The 5,997-nt window shown below is 40.8% G+C and overlaps 1 long non-coding RNA gene across 1 annotated transcript in view; it reads left to right on the forward strand.

Annotated features, from left to right (window-relative positions):
* The window catches only part of LOC126506275 (uncharacterized), a 19,329-nt gene extending 13,828 nt beyond the window's left edge, over window positions 1–5,501 (forward strand). Inside the window, exon 4 of the long non-coding RNA XR_007593160.1 lies at window positions 5,220–5,501. This is a non-coding gene — a long non-coding RNA (uncharacterized lncRNA). The remainder of the gene's footprint in view (window positions 1–5,219) is intronic.
* Window positions 5,502–5,997: the final 496 nt, after the last annotated feature.

Below are 5,997 nucleotides of genomic sequence, written 5' to 3' on the forward strand. Positions count from 1 at the left end.
TAAAGAAGCTAAACAAGAAGGTGAACCCAAGAAAAAACATATAGTTATTATCCTCTTGGCTAAGGGAAGTAGACAAAATTGCCGGGGAGAAAATTGAAACCTTGGGGGTGGGGTGGGTTGGGGATAAGGGGGGACGGGGAGAGAAAAGTGAGAAGGGGAGGATTGGGGGATCTTGGGGAAACATGAAGTAGGGTTTTATTTTTATTTCTCTCCTTCTTTCTCAACGTGCACGTGTGGAGGGGTGAACGGCCTGCACACGAACACAGTTGTGAAAGTGTGGGTGTGTACATGCCAATGTGTGTCTGTGAGGTCAAGAGACAGCTGTGGTCATCAGTCTTCATTTTCCAACTTGTGTTAGAAGGGTTCATTGATGTTCATTGATATGTACAGGAAGTTAGTTGCTTCCTAGGATGCTTTTAATTCACTGAGATTCCAGATGCAAGTCACTACATTTGGCTTTACATGTGTTCTGGGAATTCTACCTCAGGTCTTCACCTTGTATCACAAATGCTTTACCTACTGAGTCATCTCCCCAGCTCAGAACTATGCTTACAGCAATACATTTCCTACAGGCTGCCATTCCTTCCCCTGTGAGTAAGGCCAGTGATATGGGCATACAAGTTCCTTGTTGACTGATGAAACTTGGGGCCTCCTTTACCTAGGGTTCACTAGAGATAGTACTTCTGCCTTCAACTTAAAGGCTGACTAGTGTCTATAACTTACTGGAACAGGCCTTTGAGGTAAATTTCTGAGCTGACAAACTCTTGAGGTTTACTAAGGCAAAGGCAATACAACTTTTAACCGCTAGTCCTATATGTCAGAAACTCCAAAAGATCGCCAGTAAAATAACCCTGGGCTTGTACAAAGGAAGGTAACTTTCAAATCTGCTAGGAAAAAAAAAAAGTTAAGACACCTTATGGTAGATTCCTCAAAAATGGTGTATAAATACTCTCAGAGCTGAGGCAGCCATCTTTTGAATTCATATGGTTATTCCATCTGCATTGTCTTTTATTTTTAAGGCTCTGGATGAAGCCTTTTCATCTTTGGATATGGTCATAAGGCAGCCCCAGTGGCCATGCAGCAATGCCTCTCTTATCTGCTTGCTGTTCTCAGCCCTGGAGAAAGCATGGTCGTCATTCCCGACATTCTTACACAGGCATCCCTGTCATTTACGAGGACTCCGATTTTGATAATGAATCAAAGACTGCTTGAGAAGGGGAATACGCACGAATTTTAGTCATGATGGAAACTGACTTTGCTGAGAGAAGTGGTTAATTTCAACTTAGGAAGAGGGTGGACAGTCCTCTGAAGGATCCTGAGGTGCAAAAATTTGTACTAAACATTTGTCTTTGTATTGAGACTTAAAACTGTGGGCTCTTACCTAAGAGAAAGTTTCAGCCCTAGCCTACCCATTCTAGGATTTTTTTTTTTCAGGACTGTGCCTGCCATGACACTTCAGACCCTAGAGACAATGATGGCATCACAGGTACTTGGTCAAACGTCTTTACAGAGTCTAGAAAACAAGAATTAAGAAGCATGCAGGCCATAAAATTGAATAGGACTTTACTACAATACTTTTCTTGGGTTTCTCAATTGCCACAATATTTTAATTTTTTTCAAAAGGAATAAAACATATTCTAAGGGAGTTGATTTTGGAAGAATACTAGGTTGTAGTTACTTTTGTAAAGCAAGTAACCTTTGGTGTCTAGAATAATGATGAGCCCTGTGGCCTTTGGATAGGCAGATGGATGCACAGCTGGTGTCCACTTCCAAAACGATTATGCTATTATTAATCTCAGAGTGTAAAGCAAACTGCCATGAAGCTTTAGAACTGTCTTCCCATTGCCCTTATATGCTACGCTCCCACAATTCTGTAATGGTCCCTGTATTTCAACTTCAGCATTCTTTGAAGTGGGGTGCCTGGAGATGATCAGGTATACGTCACTGAGAAAGCCCACAGGGATATTGATATCTCTTGAGGAAGTTCCAGGCAAGGGAATGGATATGTGCTTAGCAGTGTGGATCTTAAACATGGACTCAAGCCAGAAGGTTTGAAAATGGAATGAAATGTAATATAAACACATACTAAATAATATGCCCTTTGAAAGAACAAGTATACAAAAAACTACAAATTTGACACATTAGTAGGGCTAGGATGTAAACAAGAGGTAGAAATAAGATGGGAAATTTAAAAATAGAAAAGTTTGTGGGAAAGTGTTGGTCACAAGCACGAGAATATTATAGGGGTAAGAAGGTAACAAAAGCCTTCAGTTTTTTATTGATTTTATTGAGCTCTACGTTTTTCTCTACTCCTATCCCTGCCTCTACCCTCCCCTTCAACCCTCACCCACGGTCCCCATGCACCCAGTTTACTCAGGAGAGCCTGTCTTTTTCTACTTCCCATGTAGATTAGATCTATGTAAGTCTCTCTTAGGGCCCTTGTTGTTGTTCAGGTTCTCTGGGATTGTGAATTGTAGGCTGGGTTTCTTTGCTTTATGTCTAAAAGCCACTTATGAGTAAGTACATATGATATTTGTCTTTCTGGGTCTGGGTTACCTCACTCAAAATGATGTTTTCTAGCTCCATCCATTTGCATGCAAATTTCAAGATGTCATTTTTTTCTGCTGTGTAGTACTCCATTGTGTAAATGTAGCACAATTTCCTTATCCATTCTTTGGTCGAGGAGCATTTAGGTTGTTTCCAGGTTCTGGCAATAACAAACAATGCTGCTATGAACATAATTGAGCACATGTCCTTATGGTATGATTGAGCATCCTTTGGGTATATACCCAAAAGTGGTGTTATTGGGTCTTGAGGAAGGTTGTTTCCTAATTTTCTGAGAAATCACCATACTGATTTCTAAAGCTGCTGTACCAGCTTGCTCTTCACCAGCAATGCAGAAATGTTCCCTTTTCCCCACAACCTCTCCAGCATGAGTTGTCATCTGTGCTTTTGATCTTGGCCATTCTCACAGGTATAAGTTGGAATCTCAGAGTTGTTTTGATTTGCATTTCTCTGATGACTAGGGATGTTGAGCATTTCCTTAAGTGTCTTTCAGCCATTTTAAATTCCTCTGTTGAGAGTTCTATGTTTAGGACTGTATTCCATTTTTATTGGATTATTTGTTCTTTTGATGACCAATTTCTTGAGTTATCTATAATTTTGGAGATCAGATCTCTATCTGATGTGGGGTTAGTGAAGATCTTTAACCCATTCTGTAGCCTGTCATTTTGTCATGTTGACTGTGTCCTTTGCTTTACAGAAGCTTCTCAGTTTCAGGAAGTACCATTTATTAATTGTTTCTCTCAGTGTCTATGCTACTGGGGTTATATTTAGGGAAGTGGTCTCCTGTACCAATGTATTCAAGTGTACTTCTCACTTTCTCTTCTATGAGGTTCAGTATGGTTGGATTTATGTTGAGGTCTTAGATCCATTTGGACTTGAGTTTTGTGCATGGCAATAGATATGGATCTATTTTCATTCTTCTACATGTAGAGTTCTAGTTATGCCATTTGTTAAATATGCTTTCTTTTTCCATTTTACATTATTTTGTTTCTTTGTCAAAAATCAGGTGTTCATGGGTATGTGGATTGATATCTGGGTCTTCGATTCAGTTCCATTGGTCTTCTTGTCTGTTTTTATGCCAATACCAGGCTGTTTTCAGTACTGTAGCTCTGTAGTAGAGTTTGAAGTCAGGGATGGTGATGCCTCCAGAAGTTCCTTTATTTTTTCATATGAAGTTGAATACCATTCTTTCGAGGTTTGTGAAGAATTTTTCTGAGATTTTGATGGGCATTGCATTGAATCTGTAGATTGCTTTTGGGAAGATTGCCATTTTTACTATGTTAATTTTACCTATCCAAGAGCATGGGACATCTTTCCATTTTCTGGCATCTTCTTCAATTTCTTTCTTCAAAGCTTTAAAGTTCATGTCATACATATCTTCCTTTGGTTAGAGTTACTCCCTAAGGGAGGGAGGGAAGGAAAGGAGAGGGAGGAAGGAAGGAAGACAAAGAAGGAAAGGAAAGAAAAAGAACAGGAATGGTAATGTAGGCTTATAAAATCACACTGGATAGGCAAAGACTAGTGGATGCCTGTGCTCACTGTCCAGTCAACCTAGCCTATTTATAGAGCACATGCATGCATGCGCGCACGCGCGCACACACACACACACACACACACTCATTAAAACAATAAGATTATGAAATAAAACAATGAGCAGTCTTCTTTAGCCAGGGGTGAATGACAACAGTTAGCATGAGCCGAGAGAACCATTATCTCTGTCTTCTCATCCCGGTGTCCAGAAGGGAAAGAAACATATCACATAAATGGTGTTTGTTTGGATAATTATTGCCTTCCACTGTAAGCTCTTCATCTCTTTCTTTCAAGACTTCATTGATGGATTTTCCTTCCGCTGATCTTTATTCAATGAATGCATGTCTTCCATTAGAGAAACTGAAATGAATAACTCATTTACATTAAGTTATTTGAATCCCATTGTCTTATTCATCCTAATGCTAGTTTTTTTTTTAATTGCCTGAAAGAAATGCTTAAAATAAAGAATTCTCTCCTCAGGGCAGGATTTAAGCATGGCAAATGGGTGAACTATCTAGGAATGATGTCCTCCACCCCGGCCAGTTCTGACATCAAGGACCCTCAACAGCAGTGACTGTTGACTGAAAATTCAGACAGGGTGTTACATAAGGAAGGCCCGAAACTTGTGGACGGTTGGGTGATTGTGCTCCTGTCTCTCTAAACATTGGCTTGAATTCAGTCCCAAGTCCAGGAGGTCCTTCTACCATCTCCCCAAGTATACACAGATTATCAGTGACTTATTAATTAACTCCTTTGAGATGTAAGCCTAGAAATAAAAGGAGAAATGAGGCAGAGCTGGAAGACTCGAATAACCAGGCTTTGAGGTGGGGAGGAGGCAACACAAAAGGCTAATGAAGGTAAAATACGGGTTGCTGAGGCACCGGCCAGGGAAATCTCCGCAGGAGTGGGCACACACAGCCCAATTCTGCTCCCTAAGGAGCGCAAGGAGTTACAGCCGGCTCTCTGTTATGTCTTAACAAAGGGCAGGTGTTGGTAGGTGTGCTGCGGAGGAGGTTCTTATTCCGTGGATTGTGTTTAACCTGTCACCTTGTCATCTGTCTTTTGTGTTTCTTCCATGCCTCCTGTAACATTTTCACCCTGTTCTACTGACTTCTTTGTTCCAGGAAACATTGAGGGTCATCAAGCTTTCAGAGACAATGCGAAGACACTGTCATTTTGTCAGGAAGATCAGTCACGGATGACATGTGTCCTACGCCATCTGGAAACTTCTTTGTGAAGGTAGAGTGCCGCAGAGAGCCTTAGCTCTCGGCTCTGGGATCCTGTATGGCAGTGACAGAATGGAGCAGCCAGTCTGGTCAGAGGAAGTTTCTTCCAAACAGTTTACAAGGAAGATAATGACCTATGAGAACTTCACTACCTCCCACGCTTTTGCTTGTTTACTTAATGCTCAAGCATTTTTATAGTCCTTTAGCCAGCATGCTCTGTGGCTTCCCAGAAAGACACAGATAAAGTTGTCAGTTACTCAAAAATAAAAAAACAAAACCATCCTTAAGGCCCTATTATTTCTGGTAACCTGCACTAAGTGGCTGTCCTTAATGTCTTGCATCAGGCCAATTTAAGTTCTTTTGTGTTCAAATAAGAATGAAAACGTGTGTGTGTGTGTGTGTATTCCTGAAGCTTAGAGTTATCAGAGACACATAGAAATGTGTGTACCCAGCAAGATGTTTTCTGTGAAGTGAGTCAGTCCCAGCCAGTATTACACACAAAAAGCAGAGAAAGCATGCCTTCTCCACGTAATTACTGAGGGAATACCGCGACAATTTATGGAGCCCCAGGGAAGAATTTTACAGATGAATAATATTCCAAAACTATAAGAGCAGCTGTTCGTCATGATTCGGGCTCATCTGCCATCTTGGGAAACAATTGAGATAGCCATTTTCT

Source organism: Alexandromys fortis, unplaced genomic scaffold (genome assembly GCF_014885135.2).
Source record: "Alexandromys fortis isolate MF-2015 unplaced genomic scaffold, M_Fortis_MF-2015_v1.1 scaffold_19, whole genome shotgun sequence".
Taxonomy (NCBI): domain Eukaryota; kingdom Metazoa; phylum Chordata; class Mammalia; order Rodentia; family Cricetidae; genus Alexandromys; species Alexandromys fortis.